The sequence below is a fragment of the Zosterops lateralis genome (assembly GCF_965231275.1).
Source record: "Zosterops lateralis genome assembly, chromosome: 1".
NCBI classification, from domain to species: domain Eukaryota; kingdom Metazoa; phylum Chordata; class Aves; order Passeriformes; family Zosteropidae; genus Zosterops; species Zosterops lateralis.
This window is the reverse complement of record NC_139762.1, coordinates 63862665-63885177: the sequence shown is the minus strand read 5'-3', so window position 1 is coordinate 63885177 and position 22513 is coordinate 63862665. Positions and strand designations below refer to the sequence as shown.

Here is a 22513-nt window from a genome sequence, read left to right as displayed (position 1 = left end):
AGACTGCATGAACTCTATTTTCCAGTGTCACAACTGGCAACTGTGAAATCTGCATCAAAATGCTTGTATCAGATATCTTTTAGGTCAGCTAGAGTAAAGTGCTGCTGGGTGTGCAGAGTGCTCATACCTGAGCTCAGGGCAGATGCCTGCTCTGGTCCTCACTGGTGTCAAGGGAGTTAGTGGTTGAACAAGGGAAGCTGATCTGGGCAGCCCTCCAGCCTGAAGGATGTGAGGCAGAAACGGATGGGAGGAACTGTAAGTGATATGAGGGAAGCAGTAGGCTAGGAGAAGAAGGGTCCAATAAAATCAAGTAATAAAACACATCCATAAAACTGCAGGACCTGAAGTTTGAAACAGTAGCTCTGTGCTTATATGCTTGGCACAACTTTCATTTCTAATTTGCCTGCTTCCTTCAGGCTTCCTCTTGCCAGAGAGATGGTCTGTACGCTCACTGTCTACAGCTGGAGAGTCCCTGGTCTGCTCATGCCAGTGGTGATAGAGGACCACAGAGAGATAAGAGTTTTCCCTGTAGCAGTCATTGGTCTTGGGTGGGTGTGCTTGGCTGGTTTTCCAGATCATAGACTTCAGGCAGTAAGGCATTAGAAATATTGTAGTCTATTAAATGTACTGTGGAACGTTTGGCTGCACTAACTGCTGCTTTTAATAGAGTTCAGATCTGACATTTTTGGGACTGAGAGGGTTTGGATGTAAACTTTGTTAAATTGGTTTTGAAAAAGGAAGTCCTTTCATGCTTTGAAGGGAAAAAAATATGAAGACAGAACTGCAAGTCTCTTCCTTAAATCAAAGTTTTCTGCCTGAAACGGGAACAGCTCAGCAGAACAGTTTAAGTAAACATGGCCATAACTGCTTATCTGAGACATTGGCATCCTCTCTTCTTACTGTGTTACTTTTTTGTGGTATCCTGGCGTCTCTCAGTCACTCATCTGTTTGTTCTCACAGCACCTCCTTTGTAGGCATATACTTTTGTGTCCATTTGATTGCTGCCACCAAGATTTGAGGCTTTATCTGAAGAGCTTGCTCCAGGAGTGTATGTTTTCTACACCTCTACAGATGAGATTTTGGAATTGCTGTCTGAACAGTCCTTTCTGCCTCCAGCTCTGAATTTCTCTCTGTCTCTGTTGTGGCTTCTTTATTTATTAAGCAGGGGGAAAAACAGAGGCAACTGTTTCTGAGTCATCCCAAGTCAGTGTTCAGCCCAGGACAGGATAAAATCTAGGCCAGTGATGGCTGGTGTGTAGTTGTAGCCTATGTGTGGGGTCAGTGAATGTAGTATAAACACTGGGGGATTTGCTGAAAATGACATATGTATGTGAGAGTGCAAGGAATTAGGTACCATACTCTAAAGCTGCTGTCTGAGTGTGGGGTCAGGATTCTTCTCCTAGGTAGGAAAAATGTATCATATTGTGAGAATGACTTACTGATACCTGACATTACAGCTTGGGTGGGTTTTGCCTGTGTGTGTTAAAATAATGTAGACCCAGACTGGCTCTTTTATCCAGGAAGCATTGCCACATGCAAGTAACTTCTGTACACTTCAAGTTCTTCCACTGTACCATTGCTTGAAAGTTCATTATTAAAATTAATTTTTAAGTTAATGCTTTGCTCTCAAGACCAGGTTCTAAAGAAATAGTTGGTTTTGTTTTTTTTTTTTTAATTTGTAAATGAACAACAAGAATATTTTAGTTATAGAATGTAGGATTATAATTTATTTGTTAAGTCTAGTAAAGTAAAAAATTCGGTGATGTTTCATAGAGTACTTCTGTGTGTTCCATAGCACTTTCTTCAAAGTAATGGAAGAATAAGAAATGAGAAGTAAGAGACACTTTTTTTTTTTTTCATGGGAGTGAATGTGTCTGTACATATTTGAGGCTCTAGTATATGTTCTTCCTCATTTTGGTTATGTTACGGGGAATAAAATCAATTAAAAGAGAAAAAGACGACTGTGCCTCTTGCTCAGTTTTGTTGTGATTCTGACAACAGTGCATTAGGTCATGGGGAGTGATCTCAGCCATATTTTTAGTTACAGGTTGAAAAACTGTATTTTTTCATGAAATAGTGTCCAAAGTTTTAAAAGTAGTATTGCACTGCCAGTGCCAATCAAGTACATAAAGAGCTTCACAACTGTTTGGATCTGCTCTTCTTTCATAATGGGCTGCAACTTGTTTACTAATGCTTGAAAGCATGTACACATCAAATAAATCTCTGGTATTTGGGCCATAGTGTACCAGCATTATGCAAAGGGAAGATTAACCACACTCAGTATTAAGCTATGATCCACTTCACTCTTGATTCCTCACCACAGTGAATCAACCAAACCATCAAAGAACAGAATTAGTGGAAGGGTTCCTCAGACAATGGATTTATTTCCATGTTAATTTGTATTATTGTTATGAAAAGGGAAATCAGCAGAGTAAATCTGCCTGGGGCTCGGGGCATTATAAATTATTCAAAAGACATGAAGTGAACTTTTGGGTGTGGAAAACCAGCACCAGATGCAAATGCTACATAGCTGCATCGTATGGTGTGTACAGTGTTGCTGCAACAGCTGAGAGGCAACATGCCTGCTTTGACTGCTGCTGCTCTTAATAGATAGTCTTTAGCAAGCGGTATATTGGCAAATCTGACACAGAGTGAATTTGCAACATTGACTCAGAAGACTTTCCTAACATGAAGCATCTTTAATGCATATCATTTTAGCTGTTTCCTGTTTTTACTCTGCTCTCTTTCAGTGAAAAGGTCAAGAAAAGCAGTAGCTCAGTGGCTGAATTTTTCTCAAGTGCTTTACAGCAGGGAAAGTGGGGAAACCTCTTAAAGTGGTGTCTTATTCAGTAAGTTAAACCTTTTTTTCTTCAGTTAATTAATTAATTTATTTTCTTTTCATTTTTTTAAATCTTGTGTGTCAGAATAATTATAGTGACTTATAAGGTGTCCTCAGGCAGGTATGAATCTTCTCCTCATCCCCACCTTGGCTTTCCCCCCTCCTGCAGAAGCAGTCTTTGCCAAATGAAACCTGGCAGCCCACTTTGGCAGATATGGAAGGTCACAGCTGACTCAAACCCTACCGTAATGTGACTGTCCTTCTGCCCCAGCTGGGGCTGGTTGCAGCATTCCTGTTCAGAGATCTGCACTATCCAGTGTGTGCCTCTTTCTTCAGCACTTGCTCTGCACGTGTGTGTGTGTGTGCACCCACATATTTCAGCAGTGTCCCCCCGCTTTGTCTTTGTGCATGTCCTTTGTACTTGAAAGCCATCCAGCTGCATTACTGAGAGATTTTCAGAGACCAAAATGGGAACTTTTTGGGTTTTCTCCTACAGCAATAGCATAGGTATATTTGATGTTGCTATCAGTCTCACTATAAGAAATAGAAGAGAGAGAAGATGGTATTATTTCTTTACGGTAACAGATAGGGAGCACTCAGGAGGATTTTCTTTAATGTAACTAGAGGTTCAGTTAGTGCTGCTGCCTTACCTTGATTCCAGTAGAAGGTCAGAGCCATATTGTAGTATCAATTCAGGAGGGCTTATAAGTTTAACTAGCCTTAAGGGTGCTAAGTACTTCCAGCTGAGGCCAGAAGGACTTTCAGGTGGTCAGTAGTTCTTGTGATTTGGCCTGACTATAATTTTCTTGCACGCCTGATATTTCTGCATTTTTTTGCAGGTATGAGTTTCTTTGCTCACATCCTTTTATGCCTCATTTGCTAACTCTTCTGTTCTGGAAAATTGGCAGGATGACAGCAAGCAACTCCCTCATCCTTTTGTGTTAGGACTAATCCTCAGGTTTCTTTCTGATGTGTCTCCAGAAATATGTATTCAGCTGAGGCTGAATGCTGATTTGATTTGTAATACTAAAATGTGAACAGTGCAGATCACTTTCTGTCTCTTAAAAAAAAAAATCACGGTACAGATGTATGTGAACAATTTCAGAGTTTTAAACTCAGTCACATAGAATATGTTTCTAAAATACAGATATACTTTGACACGTGCCAAAGTACTTTGTTGAATGTGGATGTTTGTCTTTGTTTTGTAAACTTGGAACTTCATATTAACAATTAGATGACCGATCACTTAACAGGTTATGGTATTTTAGTGCTCTGAATTGTGCTTTGGCATGACAGACAGATTTTTATTTTGATTTCAGATTATATGGCTTGTTTTTACTTCTTTTTTTTTGCTTACCATATGATTTAATTAAAGTTTTATTGCAGTGATTGACAGTTGCTTTATTTGATACCTGTTTATAGACATTTATTCATTACTTTTTCAGTGTACTGATATTTGTCAGAAGAGAATGGTATTATTTCTTTTGTCAATGAAAATGAGGCTATAAATTACTGTAATTTTGGGATATATTTCTGGTATGAGCAAACAGTATTCCCTTGGTGAGTTTTCTGCTGTGGAAAACTAGGTTATGCATAATATATTTTAGAAAAGACCTGTATTCTTCTGAAGAGGAATGGCATTGTGCAGCTCCTGGAAACAGAGAAGAATCTAAATCTATGTATAGTCTTACTCAAAGTACGGAAGAATCTGCAGTGTTGTTCCTCCTTGTTCACAGGAGGGACTGAAAATGATTGGTTCTGGGTTCTGCTTGAGATTTTATTTATTTATTTTTCTAACCCCTTTTTTTGTACAAAAAAAGGACATGGGGTGAAAGGTTCAGCTTTGAGCACCTTGGTGCAGTCACCTGCCAGGTTCTTCCCAGAGCTGCCCTGCACCTGCCACTTGTGCAGGTGTGTTAGGTGCCAAGGTGAGGATACCCACAGTCACCAAAGATCAAACTAGAGTCACACAGATGTGTGACTTTGTACTTTACTGACAAGTACAAAAGGATTTTGCAAAATTACAACTCGAGTATGCTGTGGGAGTAGGGAGGATATGATGTATTCTTCCCTGCTAAAATCATTGTTAACACTCTTGGCACCATCACTGAACTCCACAGTAACTTGTGGTGTGCATTTCAAAAACGCACCCATCAGCACACACTGTTTAATTCTGTGTTCTGTTACGCAACAGAGCATGATTGCCTCAGTGAAGCACATCTGCATTGCGAGAGTAAACTCTCCTGGGAAGCAAGTGCATCTTCCACAGAAGTAGGAGTGAGGCGTGGGCTGGGCATTGCTATTTTGGCAAGCAGAGGCAGCCAGTGTTGGAAAGCTGCCTCACCTTTCACTTTCCATGGAACTTACCCTTTCTCCCTGTTTCAGGCACCAGCCACTGCCACTTGCTTCTCCTAGTGGTGGCACGGGGCTGGGGATGTTGTCAGTGGTTGATTAAAGCATTTATCAGGGTTTTGGGAATCATGGTCTTTGCTATCTGTCTGGTTTATTTGTGATCCTTGAGCAGAATAGCCTGCTAGGGAGCAGTAAAGAATGCAATTTGGAAAAACATCTGGAAGAGCTAAGAAAACATTTTGTTTTTACTAAAAAAAGCCAAACAATACCACACCTGTGTGATAGTATCTTCTTTAACTGCTAAGTCGGCAGCAGTTGATGGAAGGCACAAAATTCCTGTAATTTTTATATTGTGTTTCAGTTTGCTTCTTCCAAGTCTCTCTTCTGCTGGAAGCAAAGTGAAGCTCCTGCTGTCTCAGTTCTGCTGAAGTTCTTCCTGTCATCGTAAGCTTGGTTATCAACCCTCGTTTTTCTCCTATCAGCATGCATTACATTTTTATGGCAGTGTTTAGCAAAGACTTTCCAACAGTGCCTATGACAGTGTAATTGGACCCCTCTGTCTCACTGAAATTGCTCCCTCTTTAATGGGGGGCTCTGGCTGCTTTCTAACACAGCTTTCTTTGAGGCAGGCTGGATGTCTCGTTAGCTGGTCTGTAACGTGGGTGCACTGCATTTCACGAGGCACTAGTCAAAGTAGTTATTCGTGGTTTGCTGTTAAACTGCAAGACTGGAGTGAGTGAGATTCCCCAGGGGTCTGTCCTGGCTTTGGTAATACTCACTGTTTTCATTATTGAAATGACTGATGGAGTAGAGAGTGGAGTTGTTAAATTTACATAGAATAAGAAGTGTGAAGGGAGGCTGCAGGCTCCTTGAAAGGCAGGATTAAAGTTTTGAGCTGCTCTGGCTAACAGAGGAATAGTCTGGGAAAAAAAACGGAGAAACAGCCAGGATACAAACATAGAAGTGCTGTAGGGAGATAGAAATACCCAGTTGTATGAGACAGAATGGAGCTGACTCAGTTGTGGTTCTACAGAAGAAGGTCTGTGCACTGTTGTTGGGCTGTGTTGGAGTAGCAGTTTGGCCTGGTTTGGTTGGATAGGGTGGTAAAAAATCACAGCTGGTTCCCAGGCCAGCAGAGAAAACCAGTCTGTGACACGTCCCTCTCTCCCCTCCCATGGCACCTGAGCTGCCAGTGCTCTCCTGAGTGGGCAGCTTTTCTTTTGATCTCCTGCCCACTTCAGTTCTGAACCTGAAGCTGGTGACCATGCCTGTAGGGAAGTGTCGCAGCTCAAATATTCCCAGGCCTGGTCCATGTGCACAGGACAGCGCATCTAAGAGGGAAAGGGGTCACAGACCTGAGACCATAGGTGTCATACAGTCTACAGGAGCAAGGCTTCCTCATCCATGTTCCTCAGAAAAGCACTGTTTTAGGGTGTGTAAAGAAAAGGCAGGATATAACCCCTGCACTCCATTCAGTGTTTGAAATGGTTTAACATCCAGTTTGGGACAACATAGTCAAGAGCCAGCTGGATGGTGTCCAGGGAGAAGGCAGGAAAAATGGTGAAAGATTTGGAAAGCATGACCTGGGAAAGAAGATGAAAGAATGGGGATTGTTTAGTCTAGAGGGGAGAAGGCCAGTAACAGACATGATAGTAGTGTTCAAGTATGTGGAAGGTTCCTACAGGGAGGAGGGGAATAAACTGCATTGCCTGACTGCTTAGGGTTAAGTCTAAAAGAAATGAGCTCAATATGAAGGTGGCAAGACTTAGGTAAACATTTAAGAAAGCTTTGAAATTATAAGGGTATTTTGGTCCTGCAGTTATTTGCCTTTGAGAAAGCTGTGGAAGCATCATCACTGGAGGTTTTTATAAAACAGACAAACCTCCTACGGGAATATTTTGGGCCTTGCTTTGGGAAAGGAGGTGGACTACATGCTTCTGAAGGTCGTTTCCCAGGAAATAATGAAGATTTTTTTTTTTTATTTATTCATTCTGCGAACTTAGGTAATTAGGTAATCTAATAACCCAGCAGATAACTCAAGAGATAGTGGCAATTCATTATTGCAACATACCAATGGTAAATAGGCAGCTGATTTATGCACAAAACCCAATGATGATGATACCCTTCTGCTCTCTGTTCTAGTTTAAAAAAAATCTGAGTAAGCTAATTTTACTGAAGTGTTTCAAAAGGCTGTTCCTGTAAATATCTTACTCTACACAGAAATAGAGGAAGTCATGTTGGTTGACTTTCCTTATTGAAATATTGTGCAAACGCTATCAGTACCTGTTATTGACTGTACATAGCATGGCCGTGGTAGTGGAGCCAGCTGTACTCTGAGGCACGGGAGTTAAACTGGAGCAAGATGTTGTGTTTTCAGTCTTGATGTCTATGCACTTGTGTGCTTCTTTTATGTGGAGTAGGGAGCAGGCCAAGATGAACTAAGGTTCAATTACCTCGTTGCTATCTATACATGAGTTACTCTCTGTTGTCTTGTTACATTAAGTGCCAAGAGAAATGCCTTGTGGTGTCCCCATGGGTACTTTCCTCCTTTTTTTCTTCACTGGAGGATCCCTTCTGTCTTTGAAAGTTCCTGCAGGTCCCCTGAAGTCTTTCAGCTCCATTTCTGCTGTAGAGCAAAAATGTACTTTTCTTTTTGCAACACAGTTTCCTCTGTTCTTGTCACTATGCATGACAGGGAAGAGGAGGTCTCATGTGGTGCTGTGATGCATGAGAACAAGCTGAGTGATGGAGGTGCTTACAGGACACCTGTAGGAGAGTTCTCCTTGTTGGGTGGGCCAGTTTGCATCCAGGTGAGAGCAGCCAGGCTCCCTGTGTCCTGCTCAGTGCAACCTCTGGCTTGACAGTCCTGAGGGATGTTTTGTCACCCTCATCCTGGGCCTACAAGCACTGGCAGAGGATGGTGCAGAGTCACCATGTGCCCAGCATGGATTTAGCGAGGCTTATCGTAATCCTGGCAGTATCCACACTAACCCCGAGCAGTCAGACATCACCGTGCATTTGTGTCCCTGGCTCTGCAGCTCTGGCCTCGCAGTGCTGCATAGGCCAAGACACCTGCTGCTGAGCCACTCCTCGTACTCCTGCACCTGGAAAAGTGGCCCTGAGCACTCAAGAATTGCTGCTCATTACCTCTTCACAAGTGTTTCCTCTTCCTAGTCGGCTGTGAGGCAGGTTTGCGTCCTGATTGAGTGCGATAACAAAATGAGGACACGTATTCACACGTGCACATATGTGCACATATTTTAGTCTCTTGCCTTTTTAATTATGGAATAGTAGTGTGCACTTTTCCCTGTATCTGCTTTGCAGCAGAAAACTAATCTTCTTCATGATCTTGAGTGTCCCATCTCATAAGAAATAAATTAGCACTGCTCTTCCAGTGGAGGTTCTTCAGGGGATTTAAATTTCTGATTTTAATTGTGACTAAAATCAGCAATCAGAACTTCACAGAAATCATCAGCTTCTAAATCTTGCTTTGCATTTACTCTTTTTAGTTATAGTCCTTAAAGAAGAGAATGCTTTCAGTACTTGAATTAATTTCATTTATATATTTTTAAACTTGCACTACATTGTATTTCTACAGATGTTCTACCGCTAATCTGCTCCAATGTAGATTTCTTTGGGCCTCTAATTTTTCTATTTTTTTAAAGATCAGTGGTGTGCTTTCTGTTCACTGTCGACTAGTGACTGCGACTTGTATCAGGCTATATTCACATTAAAATAAATGCTCAGCAAAAATCCCCAAAATGGAGATTCTGAAACACTTCTGTCGTGCAACAAAATGCTTCCTTAAAATAGGAGCTGAAAAATAGGAGGGGAGAACAGAAAAAAAATTCAACTTGTTTTGCATTAAAATTCAGTAATGTTTAAAAAGAACAGTTAATTGTAGTTATTAAGTCAAATTTGGTTTTTTGGTCACAGCATCTTAGATAAGAGTTTTGATAATCATAGATCTTGAACTCTTGCATATCACTTCTGTTAAGAAATTATTTTAACTCCTGTTTCCTCACGTCTACAACTTCCAGTTTTTTTCTTTTGTTTGAACCAGCTATATAACTCAGCCTGCTAAATGCACTGACATGACAGATACCCTATCTCGCCTGGCAGAAGACTGCTGCTGCAAGCTGCTGCAGGCTGTCTGGCAGGCCTGGTTTAAGAAGTGTAGTCAGTAACTGATAGCAGTTTTGAGGTTTGATTTTCTTTGACTTCAGCAGGAAACACAAACTTCTCTAAATGTTGCTCAAAAACAACCCTGAATTTGAACATTTTCAATAGATACAACATTTGAATGTAATATACATTGTCATAACCTAGTTTAGAATATGTCTTAATTTACATACATAAGTGCATGAGAAAGAAATCACTTATATATACTACTAGCCTGTATGCAGAAGGTGGTGACCCATCTACACTGTGCCCAGAGGAGGAGAAAAGGGTTGTGTAGCAGACTGAGGAGAGGAACAGAGCTTGAGGCTTTGCTGTTGTCTTCCCAGTCACATTCTTGGATCTTGCCAAGGTGACTCTTTCGGATTCATCAGGTGGTAAATGAGGAACTGAGACTGAGGACTGTTGAGAGATTTTAGGAATTAAGTTAGTAATTTTGTTTTCTGATATGCTACGTAATCTCTTCCAGGAAAAGGCAGTGATGGTTGTTGGTCCCCATGGGCAGCAGCAAGCTCAAGGCACATGTGGATCAAGTGTGATAACATTGATCACTTGTGGCGTCTGGCAGTTTTCTTCTCAGAGAGCTTTGAAAACATGAGCTGGAAGGAAAGATACTGGAAAAACTAATTTTCTTTCTCTAGTGTGTATAGAAAGGCCAGTTCTTGGAAACTGGGGAAGGAATCAATGATGTGGTGCTGAGAGAAATCTTCAGAGATGGGCATGGGTGGAGTAATGGGTGACTGCCCCTCTTCCATCTCTCGTAGCCATGACTGTGGCTGCGCACTCTTCCCAGCATTGCTCCTGGGCAGAGTTCGTGCATGGGCAGAGTTCATGCATGGGAAGAAGTTGCTGCTGCTGGCATGTACTGTGCTGGTTAACTCTTAGCATCATTAGCTCTGGGCTCCCTCACTTGTACCTTTCCCTTCTCCTCTCCTAGATTGATGCCCATCCTCAGCTGCCTCTGATGCAGGGTATCACCCTTGCCTAACTGTGTTTTGGAGCTCAGCTTAGAGGGATGAATGCATCTGATGGGTCCTTCTGAAAGGTGGTGCTCAGAAGTGTGTATATTGCCAGGGGCTGTGGCTAGGAGAGGAGGAACCTTTTTTGCAGAACTATCAGTCATAGTTTGTCATCCATTTGTCACTGTTCAGCAGTTTCTGCACTGGGTGCCTGAGAGCCCTGTGGTGGGAGTTATGTAGGTGCAGCACTGTCCCCAGGCTGAAGTCAAGGGAGTCCTCACTGAGTCTGCATCTGAGTTCTGATCACCGTGTGTCACTAATTGTGTTCAGGTCAGTTGATATGTCCACATGCAAATTGCACAGTGATTTCAGGAATCATCTGCAGAAGAAATAGAAGCACTTACATCAGGAGTTCAAAGAAAATCAGTAAGTGTGAAACTCAGCAGTAAAATGAGCATGAGGGTGTTTCTGCATGGCCAAAACCCTTCAAGGGGTAATGGAAAGATTAGACTGGGGGAAAAATTGTGCATCAGCTTCCATGAATCCTGTGCATTTGTCTTTTGGGAGGTTGTTTGTTTTTTTTTTTGTTTTTTTTTTTTGTTTTTTTTTAAACAGCTTGCTAGTGGATGCTATAATCAGGAGTATGTTTGTTTGTAGACTTACAAGAGGAAGGCCAACACAGCAATTTGTGGTTGCAGACTGATTCAGTGGCTGCTACAGCCTGCGAATGGTGGGCAGGGCAGGGTGGATTCCAGGAGCACAGACACTTAACTGCAGGCAGCTGAGGGGGACCTTCTGTGAGTGAGTAACAAAAGGAGTTCCACTGCACGAAGGCCAGAAAATAGCAGCTAATGAAGCCTCTAAGATAAGATTTAAACTGGCAGGAAATGAAAACTATCTTTACTGGTTTTTATACAGGCTGACCACCCTCCCCCTTCATTAATGTTCCTGATGAGTGTAGGGGAGCAGTTCCTCTACTTACTTCTTGGAATACACACTCGGGTTAGAAAAGTGCATGACCAAAGTTGAGAGCCATACTCTCCTGTCTGTGGGGCTGTATTGAGCCTTGGCTCTCAGTCCAGCTTTATTTTAGAGAAGCCCTTGGTGTCCTTATCTCCATAAAGCTGCATTTGAAGGCAAGGACTTGTGTAAAGAAGGAAAGTACAACACTTTCCTGTCTCTCTCTGCCCTAATCTGTTACAACAGATTAATCTGTTGCTGTGCAGAGTGTGTGAGGCTCAGCAACTACTCTTCCTTGGCATACCTGTCAAATTTTGAAATCTATAAATATGGATGTTTGGGGCAGGGGGAATAGACACACCTTCTAACTCCGTTGAAATGCTTGGACATAACATGCTTATTTTGGCAGGACAGATTGGGGAAAACAAACTCTATCTCTCTTTCTATATATATTACTAAAATATAGGGACTATCCCAAATAAAACAGCTGGTGTGTCTATGTGGCTAAAGCAGATTTCCTTAGATTTATGCTAGTCATGCTATGAGCTGCACTGAAAGAAAATTAAACAAGTTGTGTTTCATCTCCTTCAGCTGCAGACCTTTGCCAAAGTTTGTTTCTTAGAAATTAGATGAACCTGATGTAGCAGGATCTTGTGTCTAAAAATAGAGCATTTTACTTTCCATCTTGCCCCTTACAGGCAGGGTATAATTTTACCTCATCCACAAAGTGAGATGAAAGGTGATTTGAGCTTTGCCTCATGTCTCTATCCTCATTTGAGCTTGTGACAGAGGACCTTCATCTTTCCTGACCAGTTCCAGAAGTGGAGGGATCCTGACAGTGAGGAACCACCACTGCAGGTTGTTTATGTGGCCAGGGGCAGCATTTGCATTTTGCAGGTAATGTGGCCTTGCATATGACTGTATGGCTTCTGATAACCAAGAACGTGGGGCTAAATGTTCTTCTCTTGCAGCAAAACAGGGTTTGCAATCCAGAAAAAAAAAAAGATGCAGCTTTAAACCTGAGTTTTGCAAAGCCACCTGAGCTGCAGGTCCACTGGAATTTAGCTCTGCAAGTAGCCCCAGCTGCCCTTTCAGCTTCTTGAGACACGTACGAGCCGTCCAGCTGCAGCTGCCTCTGGGCTCTGCAGGTGCATGCAGGGGAGCCAGGACAGGGCCGGGGGGGAAACTGCAGCCGCCTGCCCTCGGCACCCACCAGGAAAGCCAAGTCTGACTAGCAGGAGCGGAAAAGCTGGCTGACGGCCAGGTTGAATGCCATGATCCCAGCGACAGCTTCCTTCCCCTCTTCTCTTCCTCCCCACCCCGCCGCCTGAGTGGTTCGGAGGGTGGTGTCCCAGGCGCTCCTCAGGGTGTGTGAGTGCTGGGGCGGTGCTGTTGCTTTGCTTTCTGGGCTTTTTTTTGCATGTGGATCTGTCGGCAGCTGTTTGCCTGCTGCTTTTCTAACCATGCGTGGCGTTCTTTGATTCACAGGATCGCCAGTGTACGAGCCAGCGTGTGGCAGCTTGGCACGGCCGTTTCATTAGAGCAAAGGAGGCCTGTGTCCTGCAGGGTTGTTTTAGTAAAGACTTGTCCCATCTGCTGCTTCTTATCACCCTTTTTATCTGTGCTGCTGACTCATGCAGTGTGGTCTGCTCAGCTCTCCATTGCAGTCACATCACACTTTGAGTTACCTTTACTGTGACTCATGTTTGCTTTTTCACTTGGTAAGTGTTAAGCTAAAAACAACCCAGTCTTGTCCCTCTCTCGTGTGTTGTGTCCTTTTTCTACCCTTTACCTCCAAGTCTTTTCCTTCTGTCATAATCTTTTCCTTCCCCTCAAGTAAAATATTTGTACATAAGTTTTAAGCTGTGTAATTTTGTCTTTCATAGCATCTCCGTACTGTGCACCTCAGGCTAGTGAGATTGCCAGTCTGTGCTGAAATATGATTGTTCTTCTAAGTTGCCATCAGGGGTATGTTTGGTGGAGAATATTTTTTTGTTTCATCTGTTTAAACACATCTGTGTTTATTAATGTTTTGTTGTGAAATTTTGCATTGGGACAATGTGTGCATCTTTGTGTTTTGATATGTAATATATGCACACAGATCCAAAACCCCTTGACTTCACATTTTGTGTTCACTTTCAAGCCTATGTGTCAAGATAATGAGACCATAGCTTGAAACCAACTTGTGCTGAGGTTTCCCTCTCTTGCATTTGACCTATACTTTCAGAGCCAGCTTGTAGACCAAGGTGTGTATGCTGTGTGGGCATCTGTAACTCATTTCACCAAGCCTGAAATCCCCACTTCAAGTGCTAGTGCATTGTTTCCAGGCTGAGAATGGCTGAGTAGTGCTACTGAAGGCTTGGTATTTCCTTACTTCGATTCAGGAGAATTTTGCAAGTGATTTCTTTGTGGACAGATTTCTGTGCATTTGGCCCTTTTCAGTCCTGAGACCTCTTAATCTTTTTGAAGGGAGAGCCTGGTGCGTGTTTCACTGAGGACAGATGATTGGCAGAGGTCGCTGTACAGTTTAACTGATGCTGAGTTCTGTGTCTTACTGTACTGAGTCCTTGGTCACGCCAAACTTCTGCCAAAACTGGCAGTCTGGTTGAGGTCTGTTTGCCCTGAATAAACCTTGAAGAGTTGTGCTTTTATAGCGCTGTTGTGATAACTACTTGGATATCTTAAAAATTGGCCTAGAAATGAAGGAGAGAAATTCTTGGAAGAAGTTTTAGAACAGGAAGGGAGGGTAATACAAGACTTTTTATTTAAAAGAAAAACAGTTGTCCTCATATTCTTCCAGCAAACATCAGGCAGGTTTAGATTGCTGTGCCAGATTTTCTTTTCTAGGAACAAAGTTAGACTTCTTTTTTAAATAAGGGTGCACACAACAGATGAGAAGACATGTCTGTCTCTTTTAGACTTGTGTGTAGAAAACACTTTTCACTGTTAAAAACTTGTTTTAGACCAAGCTGCTTAAAACTATTGCAGAGGCTAAGTGATTTATTATGTACCCCTGGACATAGCCTTTGAAGCAGCACCACCTGATCAAGATGACTCTCTAGTCCCATTTCAGCCCTCTGAGATGGAGAAAAATCCTTTTGGTACCTAATCTGCAGGGTTAGAGACTTGGTAGCTCCTTCCTGTGGAAGGCACCAGGCCATGTTTCAACATTTCTTCTGGTGTGTATGCCAAACAATGCCTTGGATAGACTGGGGCCTTTGCTGCTAGCAGTGTAGCTTGAAAATACCAGAGGATATGTGGTAAGTGCAGGAGCTTTACCTTTCCAAGCTTGTGGGATGGCCAGCTTCTGTCTCTGGGCAGGTATGTCATGTCCTCTCCAGTTCCCATCTCTCCTTCCTGTTTAGCTTGAAAACTTCATGATTTTGTGAATTTGCTGTTGCTGGGTGTCCCTGGCAGTGTGTTGTCAAGCTTTGTTGGTCCCTGGTGTAAATAAACAGGGCTAATGATGATCACGAGCAAAAATATTCCATTGTTTCTGAGAAGCATTTCGTTCTCTTGTCAGCCTAAACTAATACAGTCCATAACTCCAAACCACGAATGTAGGGCCCGCCTGCTCAGGATGTGGCATCTGACTAGGAGACAGGCATTGCTCATTGGAGTCCTTGACCCTTGGAGATTTTGCTTTTCCAAGCCCATGACCATTGTTATATATATACATGGTGCTGTCCTTGACCTGCTGCTAATGGTCCTGGAGGTATGTCATGGGCACATACATATGTGGAGCAAAGGAAATCAGTGCTTATGGACAGGCATTCTTGTGCCTCACAGACATAGGCTGCACCTTGGGAAGATGGTGCGTGTGGAAATATCTCTATTTTCTGTTTTCCCTCGTGGTGTGAGGGGGAGGTGTGGGTGTGCAGGTGGCCAGTGCTGAGCCCTCCTGCTCGCTACTGCAGGGCGGCTTTCCCTCAGCAGGAGCAAGGCAGTGCTTCCTGCCTCGGGACAGGCTTAGGTTCACTTTGCGGCTCGTTTTACCCATGTGCAAAATAGATGTGTAATGATACCTGCCTTTGATGTGGAATCCAGTCTTAATTAATTAATTAATTGATGTTCCCTAAATGCCTTGAGATCTGAGAATCACTGCATATGCTCCAGAACAGCAACAACACTTGGAGGTTGGAGAACCATTTTTACTCCCATGATGAAGTTTCTCAAAAGAAAAAACTCAGCTCCTCCCTCCCCAGCCCCTCTCCCATTTTTTTTCTGGATGAAGTGATACTGTGCATTAATTGTATGGCTTGCTCCTTCTGACTTCTGCCTAAATAAATAAATAAATAAACTGATGTGCTTAATGCAGTCAGCACGTAGGGTGCTTGCCAAAGAATTTCTCAAAGCAGCAGAGCTGGGTTGCCAAATGTCATGTCTTTTATATAAAGCATTCTTCAGGAAGCAAAGTTGCACAGGGGAAAAAAAGGAGAAGAAAATGTTATAAAAACTCTTACTGCTGTAAGAAACATTGTCTTCCCCCACAGGGAGAATGTCTGGGCCATGTCATGGTGGGATCAAGGGATCCTATTTTTATTTCCTCTCAAAGGCCCCTTTCTCGTTTCTTTTCTGCACTCCCCCTCCCAAAGAGTAGCTCTTCACTGTGCTGGCTGGGGGAAGTGGATTTCAATTAGCATTCAAAAGCAGGGTTATGGGATGGTCAGCTTAAATGTGGATTTTGCCAGTGGATTTTGGGTGGAGAAGAGGTTGTTTAAACAATGTCACTGTCAGAATATTTATTAGTATAATGTGATTAATTATTGAAGAAAGCCAACAGATTTTTTTTTAATATATATTTATTTCAGGGACCGTGGGGGAGGTAACAAAACTTCAGCATCAAAACATAAGGCTGTATGTTGTAAATGCATGCAGATCTGTTTTTACTGAGAAAGCTTATATGTACCATTGATATATTTAGTTGTGTCTGTGTTTAGGAGTGCATTATGTCAGTTCAGTGAGTGTGAGCTGCAGTGGTTGACCCTGGGTTTTCCCTGAGGGGTGGAGTTTGCTGTGAGATCTGCTGTGTTCAGAGGCTCAGCATCAAACCCCTCTTGTACTGCAATCCACAGCTTGCTGTGGGCTTGTGGAAGCCAAAGGTGCTCTGGGGTGAGGCAGAATCTGCCTTGTTTTTCCGGGGGCAAAGGATGCTGGAGGGTGCATGGGTGAGTGGGTGACAAGCTGGACTGGGCATTTTGGGGGTCAGCATTGTGTCCCATGGGCTGTAGGCTGGGCATGGATGTCCTGGGTAGCTGGGCTGAGCAGGGAGCAAGGTTTTGCCTGATTTCAGGGCCCTGTAGGGGTCCCAGACAGCAACTGGCTGCTGCTACTCAGCTCACCCAGCTGCTTTTTGGTAAAGATGTGGGAGGATGAGTTTTGGAAATCATTTTGTGTAGGCTCAAAGAATTGCTTCTGCTTATTTGTGTACTCCCAGTTCCTATCTCTGGGTGGTTCTTACAACTCCAGAGGCCACTACTTTTTCCTCTAAATTAAAGCTTTGTTGTGGCAACGTGTTGTCTGTAAGTGTCTGCAGGCCCTCTGTTGCTCTCAGTGTTGTGCACTAAATGGTTGACTTTTTAAGCCTGGCATGGATTTGCAACGTAAATGTGGTCCATTGAATTGGTATCGATAACAGAGAGTTGGAGCTGTACTGAGGTTTACAAAACAGGCTTGAAATCGATTTTCTGAACTTCGGCCCTCTACTGTGTTTTATCTCACAGGAGTATTTAATCTGGTAGCATAATGTGTGATCATTTATGCAGCAGTGCAGCCTCGCAACTCAATTCTCCCATGTTGTAGCTGCAAATGACTGAATGCAAATTTAAACTATATATACTACTATTTCCATTCGTATCTCTCACAACTCCTTTGAACTTCCGTCAGGGTTACTACATGGCACTGCAGAATAATTAACACAGTATGCATTAGCAGTATGTTCATTTGTCCTATATTTTGTCAGGAACAAATCAGCACCAATAGTCGGATAAGCAGCAAGAGCTTCTGCTTTTGGATTCTTAATGCCTGTATTGCAACAATGCAGCAAGTTAATGGTAATGAGGCTTTTTCAGTTAGTGGTGTTAGATAATTTTAAAATGTTGTGAAAAAAACCTTTCAGTCCTCCTTCTCCTTCCTTTTTCCAGGAGGCAACTTGAAATTCTTTGTGATGAAAAATCCACATCTCTTGGTATTGTGTCAGTAGGGAAGTCCTCACCACACAGTTAATTGTGACAGGTGCTGGTGTTTCTTCTGAGATATGCTGTGTCAGAAATAGGGACTCTGTCAATTGTACTTATTCCTTCTTCTTGTAATTACACAGTTCTGCAGTCCTGCTTCTCTTCCTGGGTTGCAAGCACTAAAATTTTCACTGCTTCTGAGTCCTCAGCCATTATCTCGTGTTATGCGTTGATCTAACAATGAGGAAAAGAAGACCAATTAATAGGCTAGTGGTCAGATTTTTCAGATTTTTTATGAATGCCTTTAAATTTAGAGTGCAAGTGCAACATAATTCCCAGATAGGAGAAAAGCATTCTGAGCAACAGTTATTGTATGTGTTTGAATGACTAGTGCAGTAAGAATGTAAATTAATATGGTATGTATTATATAAGCATAATTTTAGATTAATTTCGGAATTAATACGTTACTTAGTCCTCATAATACATGAAAGCGAAAGTGGTATTTGCAAGAAAGAGAACATGATAGGTAAGCCTTCCATTTATACTTAGGCATAGATGGGGTATGATTATGAGAATGGGAAGAACCTGCATCAGTTGGAATTACAGTGACCCAAGTTTGCCATGTGCCCTTCCCTCCCACATTCCCTCTAGATTTTTTTCCTTCTTTCTTTTCATCGGGAATTGTTTCTCTCTTCTCTTCTCTTCTCTTCTCTTCGGGTTTCTAGCAGTGTACTACTGTTGCTGAAGCCTGTAGCTCAGTTTGTGTGGCCGATTTCTGAATGGTTGGCTTTCAGCAACATAATCCAGGGAAAGATGTCTCTGCACATGGCAAGGGAGGTTTTGGAATAGCTCTTTAAATGTCCCTTCCAACCCAAACCATTCTGTGATTCTGTCGATCTCTGACAAGTTTTTACTGCTATTTTTCTCCAGTGCAATGATCATCTTTGCATATTCTCAGCAGCTACTCCTTTACTACTAGGAGCAGAGGGTACTGTGTCTTTGAATGTTTTGACACTCACTGCTTTAGTTCTTGACTCATGACTTACGTAAGTCTCTTGAGTAGGTTTCAGGTTGCTATTTAGAGGTGATGATATGCTTCTTGTGGAGAAAGCATGGAGGCAAGGAGCTTTAGACAATTGTCTTGCTTTCCTTGTCCTTTTCTCATGATTTTTTGGTACTTTTTTTTGGTTTGTGTGAATAGTCTGGGAAGGCAAAAAGGGAGAAAATAGGTTTGTGGAAAACATGTGTCCTTAAATGCAGATGTAGGCATGTAAATATTTATATGCAGATTTTAAATGTTGCTGGTTATCAGAGAGACTAAAAGAGAACAGAAAAATTAGTAGACTTCTCTGGGTAAGTGGCCTCTTGAATATGAGAACATTGCTGTGCTCAAATATGAGTATAGAAAATATAAGTCCAGGTATTCAGGTTTAAACATTTTACCATTATAGAAATGGGAAGTAGAAAGAGGAAGAGTTGGAAGGAACAAATAATATAGTGACTTATGGGGGAAGCATCAGATATTCAAAAACTGTTACTCTAAGCTTAAACGTTTTCAGCTTTTAAAAATCAACTTTCTGCACCAATTTATTTGACTTTTTTCCACAATCTTCACATTTCCCCTCCTTTACATTTTTTTTTTTTTTTTACAGCTCTCTAAACTAGAAACGTAAGTGAAGAGAGAGGGGTGGGGAGAGAGAGCAAGAGACAGTGAGCATGATTTATGAGTCTCACATAATCAAGAATGTGGGAGGGAGGGGGGATAAGATAAATCTGTGAATAATACCATGCAAAGAAGTTCAGAACGTGGAACCACTCCAGGCCATGAATGGTCCTGTGAAATTTCATGCCTTGTTTGTGTAAGACGGTCAGAAAGTTATTTTCTTCTTGTCTCTGAAAGAAAGCTGGCTCCAGACGTCCTTGAAATCTTGTGGGATTTGCTAAAAATCATGGGAATTGGTAGCAAAAGTCAGGGTGAATATAACAGTTAACTCTATATAGATGATTATTTTGGCTCTCAGTCTTCATACTTCAAACCATATTTGCATTAAAATGCTTGTTGTTAGACTTGTAAAATGTCTTTTGAGTCTTCATAAGATTTCTTGAAATTATGTGCAGAAGAAACATTAGGGCCATGTTCTTCATGAAAATTTTTGAGATCCTTTACACTGTAGAAACAGTGTGTGTATGTGTACATATATACTTTTTTATCAGAAGTCTAAAACTTCTCCTCATGAATATTTTGTTTTGCTCAGTAGTTTTTTTGTCAGATAGGAATGTGGATTTGAGATGTACTGTGGCTTTATCCTGATATTTTATGCTTGTTTTGCACCTGTACAATATTTGTTTGACATCTGAGTGAAATGCTGTATATGATTGTAGGAGGGCATATATTCAGCATTTTAAGGACTCTGTAACATAAAACCTGAACCTTCAGCGTGTAGTTTCTTACTGTTGGCTGTGCTGGATGCATTGCCCTGTGGTACTAGAGCAACTTTCAGTTTTTTGATAGTAGTAGTGATCTTTGCTTGCCTTGCTACAAATACGCTGAGTGGGCTTTTGAGGGATGAGATTTACTGCTTACTTTAGCAAGTTCTGCAAACAATATCCGACTTAATAATTTTATTTTCTGCTTGTAATTACATATCCTTCTTTTTCTGGTAATGCCTTCAGAACTCCTCAGTTCATTATAAACTCTCAGATCATAATTTTAGGAATAATGTGTATCCTGACTGGTCATAACGAGGCTGAAATTCCATCTTGGGCTTCTGGTGTCATCACAGAACTGGGATGAAATTACAGCTTTAATTTATGTACTATGGGGGATACATTATTTATTACTGTGCATTAGAAAATGATTAATCTCTGCTTGTGTTGCAAGGCTACCCTACTGCTCTGAGTCCCCAGGAAGTGCTGAGACATTGTAGAACTTCTTGTGCGGATTACATATGGTTTTATGAAGCTGCCAGAAAGATCATTGCATTATTCAAAAGCTGCTGGAGGTGATGAAAATTTAGGAAGCCACTGTGGGTTTTTTCCTAACTAGTAGAATTCCTACAAAGCCTTTGTTTGCTAAACCTGAGCATTTCCTTACCTTTAGTTGCTTTCAAGTGTTTGTTTTCACATAAAGCCATGATCAGATAACCAGACTGAGGAGCTGTATGTTTTGGGGACCGTTGTTCATCAAAGCACTTTAACTGTAGTCAAGCTCTACTGAAGATAATGGAAATCAGTCATGTGCTTCATTGGTGTGCTGGGTCTGTTCCTTAATTTCTACTTCTTTGGTTGTTCATAAACCTGATTTTCTTTCTTTTACTCTGCTTCCTGAAATTGTGTGTGCGTGTGTGTGTGCATGCATTTGCGTGTGTCCATGAGTACATTGAAACTGCTGTGGAGCAACATGATCTAACAGAAAACTGTCATAAAATTAACTGATATGTTCATATTTAATTTCAATGACTTTTTAAAAATGTATTAATGTTCTTATAACATTACATTTTTATGAGCATTTTCAGTACTAGGAAAGTCAGTAATCAAGTTCTGATATGTAATAATCAGTTCTCTGTTACTCGTCCTAACGTCCACAGCTATGGCTGTGATGAGTTTGAGTCACAGCATTCCTTCACAGCTAATTTTCATTGGAGTTTAGCCTTTCTACATTAGCTGAGAATTGGTCTGGTTTTGTTTCCTGGCCTGTGGACATGTGTTTGTACAGACCTAGTAGCAGCCACTATGCCATACAGCTGTTACCAAGTAACATAACTAATCTACCACTTCATGAAAAGAATTTGGTATCTGGGGGAGGTGACTGGAATTTTGCATTTGTAATGCTGTACCCTGGTTTGGAGGAGAGGAAAAAAACCCCAGCAAAACAAACAAAAAACAAAATCTAATACACTATCCCCACGCTCCCCAAAAAACCCCCCAAACCCTCACCAAACCCAACCCCCAAAGGTTTGTAGAAATTCTGATTAATAAGCCCTGGAAAATTGTCTTCAAAGTACTCAGCACTATTAGCTCTGAAAAAAAGAATTAGATATTTGTAAAAGATCAAACAGATACAAATACCTTAAGAAAAGAAGTCACTGATTTAAATTAAGTGAATGCTTTATACTAGTACAAAAGTATTATAAAAAATTAAATACTCCCACTTTCTAAGGTGGCATTTTTATCTTTTAAGGCTTTGATGACATGTATAAACCACTCAAGTTTCAGCCTTGTGGGTTATATTGTCACCAGAAGCTCTGACTAATGATACAGTAAAGTCTTACAAATGACAGTTGGGTATAGTATGACTCTAAAGTACCTTTTTTTGATTGTTTTATTATTGTCATATGCTAAAAAAAAAAAAGCTGCAGTGCCTACTGATTAATTGAACATCGTGGGGAAGTGTTACCCTTAATTTAATTAGGGTGGACATATTATAAATCGCAGATGTGGAATCTAAAACCCAGTGACAAAGCTGATAATCCTTAAGGTGTAAGAATCTTGAAGCTGGTGTAGGGAAAGACGTGCGAAACATGCCAGCAGCTCTACCCCACGCAAAATTAAAATGATTGTCATTTTTGCAGGGAACACCATGGGAATCAGAATTAGAGACATCCACCCCTCTTCAGTTTGAAAGCTGAAGAGATGGCTGCAGTTTCTGTGCAGAGTTTCAGCCCTCTAGAGCTGTATAAATAGATCTCTGGTGCCGTGCAGATCTGTGTGGGACCAATCGGTTCTTCCTTTCTACATCACGAGGAGATGCAGAGAGCAGTCCTCTGCAGCTACCCATGTCATACCAGTGATACTGACCACTGGCTGGGACTTCTGAGGGTGGAAAGGCTTGCTCAGATGATGTTCTCCACTCTGAAGGAGTAAGGAATGAGGTTGATGTGGGCTGATCTTTTTAAACCTCATTTGGATTTTAAATGGGACGTGGCATTTGTGCTGGCTTTCTGAATGAGTTGCAGCCTTGGGCAAATCCAGTATCATGTGAATCAAGATAGTGTATCACATCAACAGTGAGGAAACCAGCTGTTTAGCATTAGGGGAGGTTTAATTGT

General features: G+C 41.7%; 1 protein-coding gene across 13 annotated transcripts in view; it reads left to right on the top strand.

The window, feature by feature from the left end:
- Positions 1-22513, top strand: part of ATXN1 (ataxin 1) — a 214799-nt gene that overhangs the window by 26648 nt on the left and 165638 nt on the right. For 11 of the 13 annotated variants that reach the window (XM_083856487.1, XM_083856485.1, XM_083856486.1 and 8 more), the window contains one exon: positions 2751-2849. The exons of 1 other annotated variant lie outside the window; for it this stretch is intronic. The gene's annotated coding sequence lies outside the window, so the exon portion shown is untranslated. Of the gene's footprint in view, positions 1-2750; positions 2850-12955; positions 13011-22513 lie in introns of those variants that run through there. One more of the 13 variants, XM_083856484.1, reaches the window with a different exon arrangement.